The sequence below is a fragment of the Heptranchias perlo genome, chromosome 33, assembly GCF_035084215.1.
Source record: "Heptranchias perlo isolate sHepPer1 chromosome 33, sHepPer1.hap1, whole genome shotgun sequence".
NCBI lineage: Eukaryota > Metazoa > Chordata > Chondrichthyes > Hexanchiformes > Hexanchidae > Heptranchias > Heptranchias perlo.
This window is the reverse complement of record NC_090357.1, coordinates 24,945,797-24,969,182: the sequence shown is the minus strand read 5'-3', so window position 1 is coordinate 24,969,182 and position 23,386 is coordinate 24,945,797. Positions and strand designations below refer to the sequence as shown.

The window sequence follows — 23,386 nt, the reverse complement described above, 5'->3', positions numbered from 1 at the left end:
GACATCCACATCCCGAGAATGAATTTAAAAAGAAATGAGCTGAAATTTAAATCTCTTCTTATTCCACTTCGGTCTGAGGTTCCCATCAAAGTACAGAAACATCTTACTGCTTTGAGCAATAGTTGGCACTCCCTGAAAAAAATAGGTCTAACATTAAAGTTAGGGTGATTCAGCTGCTGATGTCGAACCAAGCAGTTTTTCAAAGCCATGTTGGACACTGACCGGGGTGCAGGAGGGGTGTTGGACACTGACCAGAGCGTTGGACACTGACCGGGGTGCAGGAGGGGTGTTGGACACTGACCAGAGCGTTGGACACTGACCGGTCGAAATAGGGATGGAGCTGCAATTCTACTGCTCCAGGGGAAAAGAGGTTTCTCTTACACATTATATGATCTGCACTGTACAAAATCAGAATCAAGCGTTAGTTAAGTTTATCCCTCTTCTCTGACTGGGGTCCTTAAATTCGGGGGGGTCCACGAGGAAATCCCAGAGATCACAGAAGTGATGTTGAACCGAGCCCCATCTGCCCTTTCTGGTGGGCGTAACAAAATCCCATGGCACTATTTGAAGGGTAGGGTGTAAATTCAGCTGGGATACAGGTCTGAGTGGAAGACTTGTGAAGAAAATTGTGCTCTCAGTAGGAAAAAAACACAAACAGGACACATCTGCTTTTACATTCAAAGAAATTTAATATTTCTATATAACAAGAAACAGTATTATCCTATCACCAGACACAGATTGAATAATTACAGGCCAAACTTGTGTGGTGCATATACACTGGCATAGACCAGTTGGGCCGAATGGCCCGTTTCTGTGCTGTAAATTCTATGCAAACAGAAACATGAATGGGGAGATCAACAGGTACAGATTTATTCAAGCCAACATCTTCAGGCTAAACAGAAACAATCCACAGGCCCAACAGTTTACACAAGAGTCTCCAGTAAAGCCAACAGGTTGAGGCATGTCAAAAGGCGCCGAGCTATTAACAATCAGGTTAAAAACATCTGAAATTTTTGGCTGCCAAATGGCAACATATTGCAAGTCTGTGATCTTTTCAGAAATGCAATTGGTTTTGTACTTTTTAAACAGTGTGGATGACGATCAAAGTACTACTGGGAAAAACACCTGTTACTATTTTGAAGCTGGTTACTTATTCTGAAGCTAGTTATTATTGCCATGTATAAACAGTCAGGTCATGAGTAAAGATGATTCTTTCTGTATTTTCATACTGCTGTCTCCGACTAGGGGAGGGAAGGGGCTTACATTGCACGAGCACCGAGAGATGTAATAACACAGAGAATGGATCATTGCTCTGGCCCGGATGTGTGAAGGCTCTTGTTTTTTGGCCTGTTTAATACTCACATGCCTCTCCTTCACTATTATTCACATCCACAATAATAATACATTATATAAATCTTAAATATATTTCTTTATACACCTCTAGCTGATTATTTACCATCGATTTCTTTTCACGCAGGTCATTTATTTAATATCACCTCACAAATACATTTTTAAAATCCCGATGCTATTTTCATCAATATCCTGATGTGAGCTGGATATTTAATGGGGGGAGGGAAGCAAATAAACCTCGCGGCCGGCGTCAGGATTGCTTAACCGATTTTGGGGGATAAGAAGGTGTAACGCACAGGTTTATTTCTCACTAAATCTCCCCTCAGTGCTGTTTTGTTCCTATCCTCCAGCTTGTGCTTTTATTCTGCATACGCCAATTCCATTTTATGAGTTTTGCAAGCAATTTCACCCTTTCACGACAAAAAGGTACATTTGCAACAGAACCACAGCGACTCGGTGTTAGTGTGTCAGCACAGTTTGGAATCTGGGGAATATAGTCCCAACTGATGGAATTAAAGTCCCCCCATCCCACAGGCTGTAATGGACCAACGATAAGTGAACGTAAGGCTGATCTAGTTGCGGCGAGGAACAGGACAGAATTTCGCTGGCTCCCCCAGGACTGAACTGTGCATTTGCTCTGTGTAAAACAATTGCAGAATCCCCCTTCTGTTGGTGAGAACTTGTTACTGCATCAAAAATAATCTCTTCAACTAGAGAAAATTGTAAAGGGAGAAGGAGCCAAAAATAATCCTCTCATAAAGGAGGAAAAGTTAAACATGTTACTTTACTCTGCCCAGCGTTTTATAACTTTAGGATTTTTCTACCTGTACTTAGAGATTTAAAAATAATGATACATGTTCCTCAACAAAATAAAACACAAAGGAGCTTAGCTCCTCTGCCTTATAGAGAGACATATGGGGATCGATTTTTACTGACTTTGTCTGGAACTAACTGCCTCAAAATCGGCAGCCTTCCTGCCCCCTTAACACCGGCTATGAGGCTCGGTCCATTTTGAAAGGGACCTACTGCTGGGTATCCAAAGTGCCTAACTGTTTCAAGCAATAGGCCCCTTTTAATGAGGGTATTGGGTCCCACAACATAAACGGGACCCCGATTGCCATTTTAGGTCAGAAGTGGTCGGAGCCTGCGCAGTGCACAATCCGACTAGTTCCATGGCTGATGGAACCGAAGAGGCCCCGCCAAAGGCACGTGTTGAATTGATTTTGTGGGCCCCAAAGGAGCAGGGTTTCAAGCCCCGCAGCTCGCCTGCCAGATTTAAATGAGGCCGGGGCCTCAAAGTCCTGGGGGACCTCTTCACTGGCAGAACGGACGGCCGACCAGCAGTTGCCCAAATGTCAAAATAGACCCCCATATACTCCCTCATAAAAAGAGAGATTCTCTGTATCTATTACTTTATAATAATTCGATATTGCTCAAAGACTAGTATTTTCACTTGTACTCAAGGGCAATATTGAGACAGATTACGCTGCACGCCGTGCCGTCACAAAATGTTGCGCCTTGGTAAATCATTCGCCCCATTGATTATACACATTACATAGTCTTAGCATATAAGACAATATTTTATTTTTAAATAAACAATATTTGCCATTTACATTTAAAATTATTACACAAAACCTATTTATCCTTCTCCTGTCTCCCGTGAGCAGTTCATTGTGATTACTTTATGTATGGAGCTAGTTTTTTTAGTTAGCTACAAACTACAAGATCGCCCTCAGCCTTTATTCCTTCCTATTCAGCAGCACGTTCCAACTATCTAACTCCATTAACTCCATTATATAGCCTGCTTATTCATGAAGATTGTTCAATGCAATTACCTCAGGCACCAGCTCACACCATGTGTAGAAATCATCTAATTTACTGTGACATGTTGAGCCATGTCCAGTCGCTTACTTCACTCATGTTTTCCCTTAGATCAATTTTCCCCAAAGAGAATTGGTTTTGCTTCCTCAACCTATATTCATAGCTCAATGATCTGATACCAGGAATCATCTCCTGTTGTGCTTCTCTGAATCCTTGCCATATGCCAAGTCATAGAATCATAGAATGGTTACAGCATAGAAGGTGGCCATTCGGCCCATGCTGGCTCTTTGTAAGAGCAATCCAGTTAGTGCCATTCCCCTGCTCTTCCCCCGTAGCCCTGCAAATTTTTTCCTTTCAAATCCACGATTGAATCTGCTTCCATTACCCTTTCAGGCAGCACATTCCAGATCATAACTACTTGCTGCATAAAATGTTTTTCCTCATGTCGCCTTTGGTTCTTTTGCCAATCACCTTAAATCTGTGTCCTCTGGTTTTTGACCCTTCCGCCAATGGGAACAGTTTCTCTTTATTTAAACCCTTCATAATTTTGAATACTTTACCAAATCTCCTCTTAACTTTCTCTGCTCTAAGGAGAACAACCCCAGCTTCTTCAGTCTCTCCAAGTAACTGAAGTCGATTTGAAAGAATGAACTTACGTTTATATTATGCCTTTCATGTCCTCAGGACGGCCCAAAACACTTCACAGCCAATGAATAATTATCTTGAAGTGTAGCCACGTGTTATTGTAGAGAAACACAGCAGATATATTACATGCAGCAAAGTCCCACAAAGCACAATGGAGGTAATGACCAGATAATCTGTTTTAGCGATGTTGGTTTACTACTTTACTACTGAACTGGAACGAAGAGCAAACTTTGATGAGACAAAGAATCCAGACACATTATCCCTCCACGACGCACCAGTTGCCGCAGCAATTGACACCCTACTTCTGGACCTAGACCGCTGCTTTGATGCTTCATAAAGGTTGTATGTGCTACTTGCTCACTTTGCTTCATGCTTGCTTATACACTCCTTTTTAAATCATTAAGTATGTTGCGAACCACCACTTGTATTATCGGGTAGAGTAACCCATGTATTGATTGAGTTGCTTCATGCTTGCTTTGTGCTCTTTTGACTTATTAAATAATCATTAACGAAACCACCGTGTCAGGGTGCCTTTCTTTGTCTGAACTATTTTCCAGGTCCACGAATCTCTGGGAATGACCCAAAATTTCCTACAAATCCTTCCCAAAGGCTCAAAATTAGGTGAGGGTTTCCATTTGCAAAAGAGGAATTAAAGCTGGAACTTGGGATTACATTGGGTATTTTATAACTGAAGCTGCAAATGTAACTCAAACGGTGCCTGAGCCTAATTTACGCTTATGCTTTTTTATGGTTTTAACTGACATTAAGTAGCCATTTTGAGTTTCGTGCTTCGGATCAGATTGTTGTCCGGCTCCAAGAGGGTGTTTCACTCTCAGACTGCCAGGGATTGAACGTGTAGACCACTACCATGCAGCCACATTCCACCTCAATGGACCATCTCATAGCAGGTGGATATTCCATACGAGGTTGGGCTCACTAAACCATTAACCTTCTTGACATTTTGCTGATGTGACAGCAGAGCCAAACAAGAATGTATGATACAAGAATATTTGCACCCCCCCCCCCCAACTGTCCTTGGTTTTCGCCTCTCCCAGTAGATTACATGGATTTTGGGTGGGGTGGGGAGTGTCTATATTGTAATGCAGAAGGCATCGTAGTTGTGTGGGGCAGACTGGATGGACCAGAGTCTTTTTCTGTCTGTCATTCGTATGGAACATAGGAACAGGAGTAGGCCATTCAGCCACTCATGCCTGCTCCGCCATTTGATAACATCATGGCTGATCTGTGATCTAGCTCCATATACCTGCCTTTGGCCCATATCCCTCAATACCTTTGGTTGCCAAAAAGATATCATCTTAGATTTAAATTTAGCAATTGAGCTAGTATCAATTGCCGTTTGCTGAAGAGAGTTCCAAACTTCTACCACCCTTTGTGTGTAGAAATGTTTTCTAATCTCACTCCTGAAAGGTCTGGCTCTAATTTTTAGACTGTGCCCCCTACTCCTAGAATCCCCAATGAGCGGAAATAGTTTCTCTCTATCCACCCTAACTGTTCCTATCTTATAAACTTTGATCCGATCACCCCTTAATCTTCTAAACTCTAGGGAATACAACCCCAATTTGTGTAATCTCGCCTCGTAACTTAACCCTTGAAGTCCGGGTATCATTCTAGTAAACCTACGCTGCACTCCCTCCAAGGCCAATATGTCCTTCCGAAGGTGCAGTGCCCAGAACTCCAGGTGCGGTCTAACCAGGGTTTTGTACAGCTGCAGCATAACTTCTGCCCCCTTGTACTCCAGTCCTCTAGATATAAAGGCCAGCATTCCATTAGCCTCATTGATTATTTTCTGCACCTGTTCATGACACTTCAATGATCTATGTACCTGAACCCTTTGGACATCCACTGTTTTTAACTTTTCACCATTAAGAAAGTACCCTGTTCTATCCTTTTTTGATCCAAACTTTTCACCATTAAGAAAGTACCCTGTTCTATCCTTTTTTGATCCAAAGTTTTCACCATTAAGAAAGTACCTTGTTCTATCCTTTTTTGATCCAAAGTGGATGACCTCACATTTGTCTACACTGAATTCCATTTGCCACAGTTTTGCCCATTCACCTAATCTATTAATATCACTTTGTAATTTTATGTTTTCATCTACACTGCTTACAATGCCACCGATCTTTGTGTCATTGGCAAACTTAGATATGAGACTTTCTATGCCTTCGTCTAAGTCGTTAATGAATACTGTGAATAATTGAGGCCCCAAGACAGATCCCTGCGGGACTCCACTAGTCACATCCTGCCAATGTGAGTACTTACCCATTATCCCTACTCTGTCGCCTTTCGCTCAGCCAATTTCCTAACCAAGTCCGTACTTTTCCCTTGATTCATGGGCTTCTATCTTAGCTAACAGTCTCTTATGTAGGATCTTGTCAAATGCCTTCTGGAAGTCCGTATAAATAACTTCCATTGACATTCCCCTGTCCACTACTTTAGTCACCTCTTCAAAAAATTCAATCAGGTTTGTCAGGCACGACCTACCTTTCACAAATCCATGCTGGCTCTCTCTGATTAACTGAAAATTCTCGAGGTGTTCAGTCACCCTATCCTTAATTATAGATGCCGGCATTTCCCCCCACCTCCCCACCCCCCCAACAGATGTTGGGCTAACTGGTCTATAATTCCCCGGTTTCCCTCTCTCCTTTCTTAAAAAGCAGAGTGACATGTGTAATTTTCCAATCTAGAGAACTTTGAAACATTATAGTTAGGGCATCTGCAATGTGCTCACCTACTTCCTTTAAAACCCTGGGATGGAAACCATCTGGTCCTGGGGATTTGTCACTCTTTAGTGCTATTATTTTCTTCATTACTGTTGCTTTACTTATGTTAATTTTATTGAGTCCCTGTCCCCGATTCAATATTAGTTTTCTTGGGATTTCTGGCATGCTATCCTCTTTTTCTGCTGTAAATACTGAACAATTACTTTGCGTTAACACGTCCGCTGTTTCCCCATTGTCAATGACAATATCCCCACTTTCAGTTTTTAATGGGCCAACACTGCTCCTGACCACCCTCTTTTTCCTAATGTAACTATAAAAGTTCTTCGTATTGGTTTTGATATCCCTTGCAAGTTTCTTTTCATACTCTCTTTTTGTAGCTCTTACTATCTGTTTTGTGACCCTTTGTTGATCTTTGTATCTTTCCCATTCACCAGGATCTCTGCCATTTTTTGCCTCTTGTATGCCCTTTCCTTATGTCTTATACTGTCCCTTACCTCTTTAGTTGTCCATGGCTGTTTTTTTTGGCAAGTAGAGTTCTTGCCCCTCAGGGATATAAACCGGTTCTGTATCTCGTTAAATGTTTCTTTAAACATTTCCCACTGATCATCAGTCGTTTTACCCATTAACACTGAGCCAGAACTCACTGTACTGGATATCAGCCTGTCCCACATACCAATGAACATAAATATGAAGCTGTTAATTGTAACCCGTTTTATTTATATTTATGGCCCCGATCTTTATCATTAAATGCATCTCCCTGTTAATCTGATAAGTTCCATTTATTATGTTAAATTTTAAGGGCAGCTGGTTTGTTGTTGTTCAGGTTCACTCAATAACCAGCTTCATCACTCCCTTTGTAATGCAGTACCTCAGGCAGCAGCTCACTCTACGTATAGAAATGTTCTCATTTACTCCGACATGTCGAGCCATGTCCAATCACTTACTGCTGGTGTCTTAGCCAATATATATCTTGTTATCCCAAGAAATCTGAGGCAAGATCTAATGTTGCCAGAGATTGGAATGGTCAGAGTGGGGGAAATGATTACACAGTCCCCGAACAGAGTCCGATAATTAGCCTTTTGAAATGCCTCAATCTAAGACTTTAACAATATCAACAACTTACATTTATATAGTGCCTTCAACATAGTAAAACGTCCCAAGGCGCTTCACAGGAGCATAATCAAACAAAACTGGTCCCCGAGCCACAAAAGAGATATTAGGACAGGTGATCAAAAGCTTGGTCAAAGAGGTAGATTTTAAGCAGCGCCTTAAAAGGAAGAGAGAGAGGCAAAGAAGTTTGGGGGGGGGAATTCCAGAGCTTAGGGCCTAGACGACCAAAAGCACGGTTGCCAATGGTGGATCGAAGGAAGTGGGGGGATGCACAAGCGGCCAGAGTTGGAGGAACGCAGAGTTCTCGGAGGGTTGTAGGCCTGGAGAAGGTTAGAGATAGAGATAGAGAGGGGCAAAGCCATGGAGAGATTTGAACACGAGGATGAGAATTTTAAATTCGAGCATAGGGGTGGTGGATGAACAGAACCTGGTGCGAGTTAGGATACGGACAGCAGAGTTTTAGATGAGCTTAAGTTTATGGAGGGTGAAAGATGTGAGGCTGGCCAGGGCAGCATTAGAATAGTCAAGTCTGGAGGTAACAAAGATGTGGATGAGGGCTTCAGCAGCAGATGGGCTGAGGCAGGGGCGGGAGACAGGCGATATTACGGAGGTGGAAGTAGGTGGCCTTTGTGATGGAAAGGATATGGGGGTCAGAAGCTCAGCTCAGGGTCAAATCGGAAGCGAAGGTTGCTAACAGACTGGTTCAGCCTGAGACAGTGGCCAGGGAGGAGGATACGGAGTTTATGGCGGGAACCGAAGACAATGGCTTATAAAAATTACAATGGTGGAAATGTACAATAATTATAATTACCAGTGTTACAATGGATGTTATGTTATGGGGTGGCTGAATGCTGAATCATGTCAATCGATGTGTCGGGACACGTGCCGTTTATAGGTTGATAATGTTGGGCTTTAGCTGCAGAGCCGTTGCTGATGTTGGTTCTACTGTACGTCCATCGGCCTGTATGAGCCCCCATATTCATCCCTCCATCTAGTACTTTGGCTCACACCTAGGAATACAGAATATGGGAAATGTTCACCATCTACAACAGTACTTTTACTTCTGTACTTTTTTTTAAAAAAAAGAACATGTACAGTATATAATATTTTTTATCAACGTACCAAACTCTTTGACTGCGCTCTTGCAAAAATCTAAGAAACAAAAAGAAAATATTAGTTTCAGACAAGTTGAATTTATCAAAAATAAGAACAGAATTTGCTGGAAGTACACAGCAGGTTGGTTAATATCTGTAAAGTCAGGTCAACTTATCAGTATATATATCAGTTAGTTTTAAAACCCCGAAACTTGTAAGGGGAAGAGTGAGGGATTGACAGTTTTGAGATCCTTGAATAGACTGCGTTAGAGTAGGACACCAGCACAAGGAGGTTGCAGGGAGGAGGGAAGGGCGCGTGGAACACTATGCAGCAGAAGAGGCACAACTACCCCCCCCCCCCCCCACCCCGTGAACTGTTCAGCCAAAGCCAGTACAAATGATGCAAGTAAGAAAGCTCATTCGACCCACGCACGCACACAACTTGTTCAGACCAGTCTCCTGATTGAATAACCCCTCAAAAATAAGTGATTTCCTGTCCCAAATGTTTCAAAATTCAAATCCAATGCGGTGGCCCTTCCTAATGAGCTGCCTGCATTAAACACTCAATTGCAGGTCTGAAGATCAACCCAAATGGAATGAAGCAAACATGAACAATAAAGAAATAAAAACAAAAAATGCTGGAAAAGCTCAGCGAGTCTGGCAGCTTCTGTGGAGAAAGAAACAGAGTTAACGTTTCAGGTCGAAGACCTTTCCTCAGAACGGGAAGATGTGAAAGGGTTAAAGTTTTTAAACAAGTACAGAGCCAGAGAAGGGGGGGGGGGGGGGAAGCAAAGAACAAAAGGGAAGTTCTGTGGTAGGGTAGAAGGCAGGAGTGATTAAATGACAAAAGGGATGATGGTGCAAGGCAAGGAGAGAGATCAGAATGGGAGCGGGACAGGGAATTAAAATGGCAAGCGACCAGGTCAGGGTCACGCTTGTGGACAGAGCGAAGATGTTCAGCAAAGCGATCATCCAATCTGCGTTTGGTCTCCCCAATGTAGAGGGGACTGCAATGTGAGCAGCGAATACAATATACTAAATTGAAAAAGGTACAAGTAAATCGCTGTTTCACCTGGAAGGAGCGTTTGAGGGCCTGGACGGTGGGAAAGGAGGAGCTGAAGGGGTAGGTGCTGCATCTCCTGCGCTCGTATGGGAAGGTGCCGTGGGGAGGAGAGTGGGTGTTGGGGGTGATGAAAGAGTGAACCAGGATGACATGGAGGGAGCGGTCCCTTCGGAATGCTGAAAGGGGAGGGGAGTGGAAGATGTGATGGGATCGCTCGAGGTGGTGGAGGATGATATGTTGAATGTGGAGGCTATTGGGGTGGAAGTTGAGGACAAGGGGGACCCCATCATCGTTCTGGGAGGGAAGGGAAGGGGTGTGGGCAGAAGTGCGGGAAATAGGTTTGCTGAACTGCTCTGTCCGCAAGCGTGACCCTGACCTTCTGGTCGCTTGCCATTTTAATTCCCCGTCCCTCTCCCACTCTGACCTCGGCCTCTTACACTGTTCCGATGAAGCTCAACGTAAGCTCGAGGAACAGCACCTCATCTTTCATTTAGGCTCTTTACAACGTTACGGACTCAACATTGATTTCAATAACCTCAGATCATAACCACTGCTCCCATTTTTTCGGACAGCAAGTGCTGGTAATGGTTCTGCTGTTGCCATTTACAGCTCCTCTAGACCCATCTTTTGTTTCTTAACCTGTCCCATTACCACTTTCCTTGCCTTGCACCATCATCCCTTTTGTCATTTAATCACTCCTGCCTTCTGCTCTATCACAGACCTGCCCTTCTGTTCTGTCCTCCCCTTCTCCCTCCCTCACTTTCCCCGGCTCTGTACTTGCTCAAAAACTTTAACATCTTCCAGTTCTGACGAAAGGTCTTCGACCTGAAACTTTAACTCTGTTTCTTTCTCAACAGATACTGCCTCACTTGCTGAGCTTTTCCAGCATTTTCTGTTTATATTTCAGATCTCCAGCATCTGCAGTATTTTGATAAACAATAAAGAAACAGGAGAACAACGGTCCATTGGGTTGAGGAAGGGGAGTTTCACTCTCCGCATCTTTCCTCCTGCAAGATTGGCAGCCTGCCTGCAGGCCTATGGGGCAGGTGCACTCAGAACATGCGTTTCAAGGTGTTCCTGCTCCAGATATTTACCAATTTGCACCTGGAAAGTCAATTGGGAGCATTGAGAGAGGTTTTCTTTTAATACTTGTTCTGGGAGCTGCCTTCTTAACAATTGTTTTACAACTGAGTGGCTTGCTAGGTCACTACAGAGGGCAATAGAGTCATAGTGTGGACTAGAGTCAGATGTAGGCCAGACCAGATAGGGGTGGTAGGTTCCCATCCATGAAAGGCATTAGTGAAGCAATTAGATTTCTATGGAAGCTTTCCCACAAATCAGCTTATTTTAAAAATAAAATCTTAATAAGTAGCCACATGGAATTTGAACTCAACCTCTGGGTCTCTAATCCAGTACGATAACCATACATTACCATACCTGCCCACTACAGTACTGCGGGTGTTTTTGTACCTTCTCTGCTGCTCATTGATCTGCGGAGGACGCTCAACTCCCCCATCAGGGATGTCAGTCTCCAGTGGGCTGCAAAGGATAAGAGGCACAACCTAGTCACCATGATCAGAAGCTGCATCTTAACAACACAAGTACAGAATGAGAAAGGACCCCTATGACCCATCAGGCCCATTCCCAAACCCAGTTGCATGAGAAATGGTGCAGATGCTCACCCGATAGTTAAATTACCCCGACCCTGGGATTTCCGATCGGGGTTGGGGGGGGCGGGGGAGCAGGGATTTCGGCACATTGGGTGGGAGGACGTTTTAACTTGGCCCTAGAGCCAACTGCCCAGGGTCACTAGTGACTTTAAAACAGCCGAGCATGTACTGTTTACACTTGTTAAAGTGCACTTAGAATTATTGTGCTGACTCTCAATTGATTTTCATAGAATCTTACAGCCCAGAAGAGGGCATTTGTGCATGTGCCGCCTCTTTGAAAGAGCTATCCAATTAGTCCCACTCCTCTGCTTTTTCCCCATAGCCCTGCAAATTTTTCCTTTTCAAGTGTTTATCCAATTCCCTTTTAAAAGTTACTATTGAATCTGTTTCCACCACCCTTTCAAACAGTGCATTCCAGATCATAACTCGTGCGTAAACTTTCTCCCCCCTCATCTCTTGCCCGCGCCCCCCACCCTCCCACCACGGTTCTTATGTGTTTTAGAAACTGGCCAATACTATAACCAGGAGCAGAACCACTTCAGGAAGCTCATACAATTCAGGTAAATAACGTTATATTCCTGACAGCAGAGTGGTCTCAGATTCAGCCTATGTAGTTGCTTAAGGGCACTCCTGCACACAACAATACCCATCTATTAGTTTCACAAAGAAAACACACACTCCTAGAAACATGGACACCCAGACAAGCACAGTTAGAAAACAGACACAGAAACATGAACACATATAGCGAGACAGATCAGCACAATCACAATCTCTGGAGAGGGTTCAGAGGAGGTTTACCAGAATGGTGGGTAAAATTTTGGAGTCTATTATTAAGGAGACAGTAACAGAACATTTGGATAAACATAATTTAATAGGACAAAGTCAGCATGGCTTTACGAAGGGGAAGTCATGTCTGACAAATTTGCTTGAGTTCTTTGAGGACATAACATACAGGGTGGATAAAGGGGAACCAGTGGACGTAGTGTATTTAGACTTCCAGAAGGCATTCGACAAGGTGCCACATAAAAGATTAGTGCTCAAGATAAAGAATCATTGGATTGGGGGTAATATTCTGGCATGGGTGGAGGATTGGTTATCTAACAGGAAGCAGAGAGTTGGGATAAATGGTTCATTCTCGGACTGGCAACCAGTAGCCAGTGGTGTTCCGCAGGGGTCGGTGCTGGGTCCCCAACTCTTTACAATCCATATTAACGATTTGGAGGAGGGGACCGAGTGTAACATATCAAAGTTTGCAGATGATACAAAGATGGGAGGGAAAGTGGAGAGCGAGGAGGACATAAAAAACCTACAGGGGGATATAGACAGGCTGGGTGAGTGGGCGGAGATTTGGCAGATGCAATACAATATTGGAAAATGTGAGGTTATGCACTTTGGCAGGAAAAATCAGAGAGCAAGTTATTATCTTAATGGCGAGAAACTGGAAAGTACTGCAGTTCATAGGGATCTGGGGGTCCTAGTGCAATAAAATCAAAAAGTTAGTATGCAGGTGCAGCAGGTGATCAAGAAGGCCAACGGAATGTTGGCTTTTATTGCTCGAGGGATAGAATATAAAAACAGGGAGGTATTGCTGCAGTTATATAAGGTATTGGTGAGACCGCACCTGGAATACTGCATACAGTTTTGGTGTCCATACTTAAGAAAATACATATTTGCTCTCGAGGCAGTACAAAGAAGGTTCACTCGGTTAATCCCAGGGACGAGGGGGCGGACTTATGAGGAGAGGTTGAGTAGATTGGGACTCTACTCATTGGAGTTCAGAAGAATGAGAGGCGATCTTATTGAAATATATAAGATTGTGAAGGTGCTTGATCGGGTGGATGCGGTAAGGATGTTCCCAAGGATGGGTGAAACTAGAACTTGGGGGCATAATCTTAGAATAAGGGGCTGCTCTTTCAAAACTGAGATGAGGAGAAACTTCTTCACTCAGAGGGTAGTAGGTCTGTGGAATTTGCTGCCCCAGGAAGCTGTGGAAGCTACATCATTAAATAAATTTAAAACAGAAATCGACAGTTTCCTAGCAGTAAAGGGAATTAGGGGTTACGGGGAGCGGGCAGGAAATTGGACATGAATTTAGATTTGAGGTTAGGATCAGATCAGCCATGATCTTATTGAATGGCGGAGCAGGCTCGAGGGGCCGATTGGCCTACTCCTGCTCCTATTTCTTATGTTCTTATGTAATGATACCAGGGTTGAGGGACTTCAGTTATGTGGCGAGATTAGAGTAACTGGGATTGTTCTCCAAGCAGAGGAGCTAAGGGGAGGTTTAATAGAAGTGTTCAAAATTATGAGGAGTTTTGATAGAGTAAATAAGGAGAAACTGTTTCCACAGACAGGAAGTTGGTAACCAGAGGAGACAGATTTAATATAGTTGGCAAAAGAACCGTAAACTTCTGCTTCAAAACAAAGATTTTTGTAAATAGTTTAGGGGAGACGAGGAGAATTTTTTTTTAAACGCAATGAGTTATTATGACAGGGAATTCATTGCCTGAAAGGGCGATGGAAGCAGATTCAGATTAAATAGTAACTTTCAAAAGGGAATTGGAAATAGATTTGAAAAGGAAATATTTGCTGGGCTATGGGGAAAGAGCAGGGGAGTGGGACTAATTGGATAGCTCTTTCAAAGAGCCGGCACAGGCACGATGGGCCAAATGTCCTCATTCTGTGCTATATGATCGAACACACATGTCGCACACACACACACTCAGCTGGAGGGAGGCAGGTCCATCCTTAGTTGGTAATGTACGATGCTTACCGCTGGGATTGGTTCGCATTTCGGCCGATATCTTGGTTAGGTTCCAACTCAGAATCAGTCCCATTGCAAAGACTGCCAAAAGATCCAACCAATACTCATTAGACACCTTGGTGGGGTTATTACTCAACAACGCTTCAAAACAAAGAGATTTTTGTGAATAATTACCAAGGAAAATCAATAACCAATATTTGTACGAGTTAGAGTACAAGCCTAAGCACAGGTGCAGACTGGCTGAACTTACGTTCTGGTATCAAATAAGATTTTTTCACTGAATTGGACAGGTGTTGGTCCTTCACAGTGGCCAATGACAGAACGGTGACCATGGTGTTGGAGAGGAACGACTGCCTACATTAAGTGGAAGGCAAGTGGCTATTTTCAGCCACTTTTAAAGAAAGAAAGACTTGAATTTATATAGTACCTTTCACAACCTCAGGACGTTTCAAAGCACCAGACAGCTAATTAAGTACTTATTGGAGTGTAATCGCTGTTGTAATGTAAGGAAACATAAGAACATAAGAAATAGGAGCAGGAGTAGGCCATATGACCCCTCGAGCCTGCCCCATTCAATCAGGTCATGGCTGAGCTTCTACCTCAACTCCACTTTCCTGCCCTATGCCTTGATTCTCAGTGTCCAAATGCGGCAGCCAATTTGCACACAGCAAGGTCCCACAAGCACAATGACCAGATAATCTGTTTTAGTAATGTTGTTTGAGGGCTAAATATTGGCCAGGACAATGGGGAGAACTCCCCTGCTCCTCTTTGAAATAGTGCCGTGGGATCTTTTACGTCCACCTGTGAGGGCAGACGGGACTTCAGTTTAACATCTCATCCAAAAGACGGCACCTCTTACAGTGTTGCAATCTCTCAGCACTGCACTGGAGTGTCAGCCTGGATTATGTGCTCAAATCTTTGGAGCGGGACTTTGAACCAATGACTTTCTGACTCAGAGGTGAGAGAGCTACCACTGAGCCATGGCTGACATTTTAGATCCACTCATGTGCTTCTGAAATCACTGGGGGTAATTTTTAACTCCGGTGCCTGGGTGGTAATGTGGCAGATCTTCCATCTGTTATAGAACCCGTCCGTTTAGATTAATGGGTTGTAGATCAGGCAGGTTCTACGACAGGCGGGTGATCAGCCACATTACTGTGCAGGCGGCGAAGTTGAAAATTATCCCCGTCAACCAACATCACTAAAACAGGTTATCTGGTCATTATCATATTGCTGTTTGTGAGACCATGCTGTTTGCAAATTGGCTGCCGCATTTCTTATATTACAGCAGTAATTACACTTCAAAAGTACTTCACTGGCTATAAAGTGCTTTGGACGACCTGAGATTGTGAAAGCTGCTCTATAAATGCAAGTCACTCTTTCTTTTACTACACTAATGCAATATTTCCTCTCAAGAGCTGGGTGCAGAGTATCCAAGGACAGCTGCAGCATCACCACTGGTCCACACAGAGATTTTATATAGAAGAAATGAGAACGCACACAGCAACAGTTCTCCGCAGCATTGCTCATGGCAGCTCAGATGTTTGTCGTTCTAGAACGACAGAGGTGTTATACCAAGTCGCACACAATGTATTAATTATCCTGCTAAGGTGGAGGAATGTCTAAATTGCCTGTACCTTTCAGGCCACAAGAACTGATTGCTGTAGTTTGGCATATCCCAAGGTCACTTAGAAGCTTGTTCCTCATAGGCACATCCTGAGGTTGCGAAAGGCGCCATATAAATGAGAGTCCTTTCCTTTTAATTATTTGGCAATAGGAGGTAATGACTAGCTTTGAAAGATTGTTCTGCACCTGTAGCAAAATATGGCACTTACGAATGGTGTGGTCTGAAATGTGACAAACATAATTTGTTGTATGATTTCTGTTTTGTGAATTTTATGCTCATCAAGGTGAAGGTCGTCACTGCTGTGGAGCGGGACACTTTTCCCATTATGGGCACCCATCATCAGTATTAAAACCTCCCAGGCCAAGTATAGTATGGCAACCCTTGGATCAAACATCGCACGGCTATACACATAGCAAAGTTCTCTGTTCTTTGCCATAACAACGTGCCTCAACTCCAACTGCAGAAGAGTGCCCCCTACTAGATGTCAGCCGTGGCTCAGTGGTAGCACTCTCACCTCAGTCAGAAGGTTGTGGGTTCTAGTCTCACCTCCAGAGACTTCAGCACATAATGCTAGGCTGACACTCTAGTTCAGTAATGAGGGATTGCTGCACTGTCGGAGGTGCCGTCTTTCGGATAAGACGTTAAAGCGAGGTCCCATCTGCCTCTCAGGTGGACATAAAAGATCCCACGGCACTATTTCGAAGAAGAGCAGGGGAGTTCTCCCCGTTGTCCTGGCCAATATTTATCCCTTAATCAACATCACTAAAACAGATTATCTGGCCATTATCACATTGCTGTTTGTGGGACCTTGCTATGTGCAAATGTGCTGCCACGTTTCTTACATTACAGCTGTAATTATACTTCAAAAGTACTTCATTGGCTATAAAGTGCTTTGGGATATCCTGAGGTTGTGAAAGGTACTCTTATAAATGCAAGTCACTCTTTTACTACACTAATGCAATATTTCCATTTTCCACAATAGCTACCTGCGGTCTGAGTGAGATTGCTAATTTAATTCGGGGTGATTTTGTACTGTGGGCTGGATTAGAGATTGCCCAAGTTAAAATTTTCTTGATGGCCGGCAGACAGAGGAGACTTTCGTTCCATCAGTTTGGGTTGGATTTGAATTCCAGTCTCAAAGGTTTCTAACCCACTACTCCATGAGTCCCTGCCTTGGGACGATCTTGATCAGGTAGTTAAGTATGTTCTCCTTGTTGGGTTTATATAGGATATTGTCATATATGCCTATTGCCCTTATTGGGTTATTATTGGATATTTTTACCTCCAATACAAATTCGAGGACTAGGAAACATTGAAACATCTGGTTAATCTCCCTTCAACCAGACTGCACAATCACATCTGTTTACTCACTAATGAGAAACTGTGGGTATCAGTTATGACCTTCCTCTTATCTCTACCCAGTACATTCATCACAAGCCTATTCATACCGTATTACTTCCCGACAGTCTGCTTGATTGACCTATTATATTTCTTAATCTCTTCTCATGGATGGTGAATGAGATAATATCTCCACAGCTCCAGGCCTGACCTTGCATAGCCATTGCAAAATAAAGTACTAATATGTGGATATATATTTTTAAAGCTTACTATGGCTATTCTATCTGGTACACCTATACTTACACTCTAGGATTAATCAGTTCAGTCAGTACAGCATGATATTGTTTCAGAATTTTATACCATCATTTTCTGCAGGAAACTGCCCATGTTCACTTTATCTGAAAATATCGCTTTTCCGTCACTGTCTTGGTCCAATGGGGTTGGATGTTTCCCACTGTGTGTATTATATATGTGTCTAATTGCATGTAGTGTATGTGTCCATGCCATTTTCCCATATACAGACCGACACAGTTTCTGTACTCACCGGAGGCTGGTCTTCAGCACCATCATGAACAGTTGCAGCTTGTTCCTGTAATTATTAAAGAGTGGACAGGACATCAAAGGCCTGAACAGTACATTAAAATGATTGCCTTAAATTGCATTGGTTTGTTAATATTAACAACACGCGAGTACAAACCCACAGCGGACTGATTTGGATTCTTTATCACCAGGGAATTCTGATTCTGCAACCGCCACGAGGCTGATCCCTAGTGCCGGAGTTACAAGGAAAGGCTGGAGAAACTTGGGCTTTTCAGCTTTGAAAGGAGGTGACTTGAGAGGGAATCTTGTACAGGTACATAACAAACTAAATCTGTAATGCTGCTTTGTAAACAGTCCCTGCGTTTCAGAGTGATTCTCTGTACATGAAGCGCTTTGAGACATCTCAGACACAGGATGAGGTTCTATATAAAAGTAAAAAAACATAATAGTAGGACAAAGGGGTACAAGTTCAGACTGCAGAAGGCAAATCTAAGAAGCTTTTCTTCACTTGAAGGGATCAGGATGTGGAATGGACTTATGAATAGGGTAGTGGAGGCAAAATGCCCTGAAATTTTTTAAGCAACAGTTGGATGATATGGTAGCAGCAATGGGGGAACTGTGGCTTTGGACCTAAGAAAGAAAGGTCATTGTATTTTCTAAATGTGAGCAGCTAGGAACTGCAGAGGAGCAGAGAGATTTAGGGGTCTGCATACAGAAATCACTAACAGCTAGTGGACAGGTACAAATTTTTTTTTTTAAAAAAGGCTAATGGAATGTTAGCCTTTATCTCAAGAGGGCTGGAACACAGGGTGGAAATTATGCTACAGTTGTATAAAGCTCTGGTAAGTCTGCATCTGGAGCACTGCGTTCAGTTCTGGGCATCGCACCTCTGGAAGGATATATTGGCCTTGGAGGGGGTGCAGCATAGATTCACCAGAATGATACTGGGGCGAAAAGGGTTAGATTATGAGGACAGGTAGCATAAATGTGGCTTGTATTCCCTTGAGTGTGGAAGATTAAGGGGTGATCTAATTGAGGTGTTTAAGATGACTAAAGGATTTCATAGGGTAGAGAGAAACTATTTCTTCTGGTGGGGGTGTCCAGAACAAGGGGGCATAACTTTAAAATTAGAGCTAGGCTGTTCAGGAAGCACTTCTTCACACAAAGGGTAGTGGAAATCTGGAACTCTCTCCCTCCCCCAAAAAAGCTGTTGAGGCTGGGGGTCAATTGAAAATGTTCAAAACTGAGATTGATAGATTTTTGTTGGGTAAGGGTTTCAAAGAATATGGAGCAAAGGCAGGTAAATGGAGTTAAGATACAGATCAGCCATGATCTAATTGGATGGTGGAACAGGCTCGGGGGGCTGAATGGCCTCCTCCTGTTCCTATGACTGACTTTTTCTGAATGGATTAGCTCGGATGGCTGGAATGACCTGAACAGGGGTCAACTGACAGCTCAGTAGTAAAGGCACCACACGGTGTATTATTGGGCTACACAGACCTGGAAGGTCCACTGTCTGTTGTTAGCTGATTTCAGCTGGGGTGGTAGTAGAAGTACTACAGTTAATGTCAAACTCTGGGCCAGGGAGAGAAATGGAACACTTTCCCATGTTTTGTACCTAGGATGTGTGTTGATAATTCACAGGTCTGGTACAGAACCGGCAGCTGCAGAGAGAAACTCCCCTAAAGTGGCCCAGAAACCTTTAAACTTCACCATAGAAGATCATCTAGCAGTTTCCACACCAGCCATCCTCGAGGTCTCTCTAAATGAGATTCCAATTTAAAGCTAACGGGAGCTAATTTTGACTTTATGCAATAATGTGAAACGGACAATTGCGAATCGGCAGCCGTTTTACATCGCTCCTGATTTTTACAAAGCCAAAATTACCCCCAATCTGTCCAATTATGGGCAGTATTGTGTTGTAGATTCATGCCCACTGGGAATTGGGTTGACACTGCCCCAGACATATTTCAAGTAGGGCTTTTACCATAAGAACATAAGAAATAGGAGCAGGAGTAGGCCATATGGCCCCTCAAGCCTGCTCCGCCATTCAATAAGATTATGGCTAATCTTTGATCTCAACTCCACTTTCCCGCCCGATCCCCATATCCCTTGATTTCCCCTAGAATCTAAAAATCTATTTATCTCAGCCTTGAATATACTCAACGACTCAGCATCCACAGCCCTTTGGGGTAGAGAATTCCAAAGATTCACAACTCTTTAAGTAAAGAAATTCATCCTCATCTCAGTCTTAAATGGCTGACTCCTTATCCTGAAACTTTGCCCCCTAGTTCTCCAGTCAGGGGAAACAGCCTCTCGGCATCTACCCTGACAAGCTCCCTCAGAATCTTATATATTTCAATGAGATCACCTCTCATTCTTCTAAACTCCAGAGAGTATAGGCCCATTTTATTCAATCTCCCATCATAGGGCAACCCTCTCATCCCAGGAATCAGTCTAGTGAACCTTCGTTGGACCATCTCTAAGGCAAGTATATCCTTCCTTAGATAAGGAGACCAAAACTGTGCACAGTAATCCAGGTGTGGTCTCACCTAAGCCCTGTACAACTGTAGCAAGATTTCCTTACTCTTGTACTCCAACCCCCTTGCAATAAAGGCCAACATGCCATTTGCTTTCTTAATTGCTTGTTGTACCTGCACGCTAACTTTCTGTGTTTCTTGTACGAGGACACCCAGATCTCTCTGAACACCAATATTTAATAGTTTCTCACCATTTAAAATATATTCTGCATTTCTATTCTTCCTACCAAAGTGAATAACTTCACATTTCCCCACATTATACTCCATCTGCCCCTCCTTGCCCACTCACTTAACTTGTCCATATCCCTTTGCAGACTCTGTGTCCTCCTCACAGCTTACTTTCTCACCTAGCTTTATATCGTCAGCAAACTTGGATACATTACACTCGGTCCCTTCATCCAAGTCATTAATATAATAGATTGTAAATAGATGAGGCCCAAGCACTGATCCTTCCTGCACCCCACTAGTTACGCCTGCCAACCTGAAAATGACCTGTTTACCCCTACTCTCCGTTTTCTGTCCGTTAACCAATCCTCTATCCATGCTAATATATTACCCCCAACCCTATGAGTCGTTAACTTGTGTAACAACCTTTTATGTGGCACCTTATTGAATGCCTTTTGGAAATCCAAATATACCACATCCACTGGTTCCCCTTTATCTACCCTGCTAGTTACATCTTCAAAGAACTCTAATAAATTTGTTAAACATGATTTCCCTTTCATAAAACCATGTTGACTCTGCCTAATCATATGATGATTTTCTAAGTGCCCTGTTGCCACGTCCTTAATAATGGATTCCAGCATTTTCCCGACAACTGATGTCAGGCTAACTGGTCTGTAGTTCCATTTTCTCTCTCCCTCCTTTCTTGATTAGCGGTGTTACCATCCAACAGCAGACTTTCAGCAGTTTGAGCTAGATTCAAGACCAGGCCCAAAAAAATGCTAACGTACTGCATCACCCAATCAGCCATGTATAGCTTTATCCAAGTTACATTTGTTAATGACTCACCGCACACATTGTTTAATGGTAGTTACACTATGAAGGCCAGCGTGACATGATTTTTTTTTTATCCCACTCAGTCTGCAACACATTCACAGTATCACCAAATGGCAAAACCCTTCCACCCATGCACTGGGCCGAAACTAAAGCGATAGATCAGTTTGAATATTTGGCCCTGCAATTCCTTAAAAAGGACGAAATATTGGAATAGGTTGGCCTTGTGCAAAAAGAAACAGCACTCACCGTGGTCAATTCTAGCGGTCTGAATAGTGGGGACCACTTCATCCCAAAGAGGGACTGAATTTGGCTGCTGGCTAAAGATTAGGCCTCCCAAACATGCAGTGATGGGCACCTGCTATGGTAAAATTATCTTGGATTGTAAGGGGATAAAGAGGCAAGTGGCACTCGTTCAATACTTACTCAATAGTTATTGGTGAGGCATCCAGGTCGTGACAGACAGTTTCTTGTTCAATTCGACTCCTATAAAATAATGAAAAGGCCCTCGTTAAGGAACAGGTGTTCTAATATAAAGACCAAAGAATTGTGCGTCACTTGTAGATTTGGCGTAAGTGATAACTTAGTTATGCCTGGGATCTGCCTACATCAGTGTTGAGCTATGCCACAGAATCATGGGTTGACTTGTCTTCCAATTTTCCTTGCTGTTCCTCGCATCCTGCAACCATTTGATTCCTCCCTTCACTTGACATCTTTACCAAAATTAATAAAATCAGCACGAGCCTGCATCCTCCCACTCTGTTATAATGCTGCAAGGTTATGCTGTTTCCTTTAGCATTTCCTTCAACCAGTCCCAAGTTGTACACACGAGTGCTAAAGGAGTTCAGTGGCTGCTGTCCTGCGCTGCTTTTCGAAATCTTCGCACTGCCTCTACACAGCATAACCTGGGAGATCTTAAAAGGATTTAGATGTGATCAGTTAGTCACCATAACCAGGCTGGCCGCAGACACTATTCGACTTTGCCGTTGCACTCTCTCCTCTGCTAGCACCTACTCATCTGTCTAATGTTATTCCTCCATTCTGTCTTCCTGTATGAAACTATACCATCTTTCTCACTATCTCCTCTGATCTCAATAGAACTTGTACATCTCTATTGCTTCATTTCCTCCTTTATGCCATAATTTTTCTCCTCAACAGCTGTAAGCTCTTTATAACTCAAGTCCATCCAAAATTTGAATACTGCTCCCACATTGAGAGAGGCCCTTCTACCATCACTATCTTGCTCCTAGGCAGCATACAAGGAAAAATGGTTTGACTTACATACATGTGTCAAACCTCAGATGTAACACTTTTTAAAAAAAAGGTACAATAGTGGTGCAAAGCACATTGAGGAAATTCCAGGCCTATATCTTTAGCATTATTATGCAGGCAGGTGTCACAATGGCAGAATATGCTGGTGCAGTGGGAGCATGTGAAATCAAACATCTCATTTTTCCTGCAGTTTTCAAAGCTAACCTTGCCAAGTAAGCACCAAATGGAGGCAAGCCACTTAAGGAGCCAGAGGAGGAAGGTGGGAGTGGGGAAAAGAGGGCGAGAGCAAGAGAGAAAGAAAAAAGAGAGTCCAATTCACTTATGGTTTCTCTTTCCCAGTCTGCTGGTGGCCCAATCCGCTGGGATATTGCATTGGCCTGGGAACAGAAAAAGTCAGCGTCCCAGAGATAAAACTAAGGAGAGAAAATAATACACAACTCAGCGACTAAGATATTACCATAAATACGCTGTCAGTAATATATTACCATGCATTAAGAGCTGGCTGGAGTTTCCCCATTCATAAAGATGGGCTCCTGACTTCACCTGATCTTCTGACCTCCGAGTCACTAACCTATTGATGGTGAGCTTCCCCGGGAGCCTGGCTGGGTAGTGGGGCAGAGTTTAGCAGTGGCCGGTCTTGGAAACAGACGGTATATTTGGCGTCCAGTTTGCTTACAATGCACCCGCCCATACATGGGTGGGCATAGGGTATGCCGCCTGGCACTGCCTGCGTGAAATCGGGGAACATAAATATGGGACATGGCAGAGCACGTTCATATCCCATTTTCCACCTGGCCCAACGCAGTTGTACTGAA

At 43.4% G+C, this 23,386-nt stretch overlaps 2 long non-coding RNA genes across 2 annotated transcripts in view; one reads left to right on the top strand and one right to left on the bottom strand.

Moving 5' to 3' along the window:
* The window catches only part of LOC137301530 (uncharacterized), a 63,949-nt gene that overhangs the window by 3,464 nt on the left and 37,099 nt on the right, over positions 1–23,386 (top strand). Inside the window, exon 2 of the long non-coding RNA XR_010958305.1 lies at positions 17,955–18,076. This is a non-coding gene — a long non-coding RNA (uncharacterized lncRNA). The remainder of the gene's footprint in view (positions 1–17,954; positions 18,077–23,386) is intronic.
* On the bottom strand, positions 6,469–21,789 carry LOC137301531 (uncharacterized). The gene is made up of 6 exons (XR_010958306.1): positions 21,726–21,789; positions 17,768–17,812; positions 14,268–14,339; positions 11,295–11,363; positions 8,790–8,819; positions 6,469–8,677 (listed from the first exon to the last, which is right to left on the bottom strand). It is a non-coding gene; the product is annotated as an uncharacterized lncRNA (long non-coding RNA).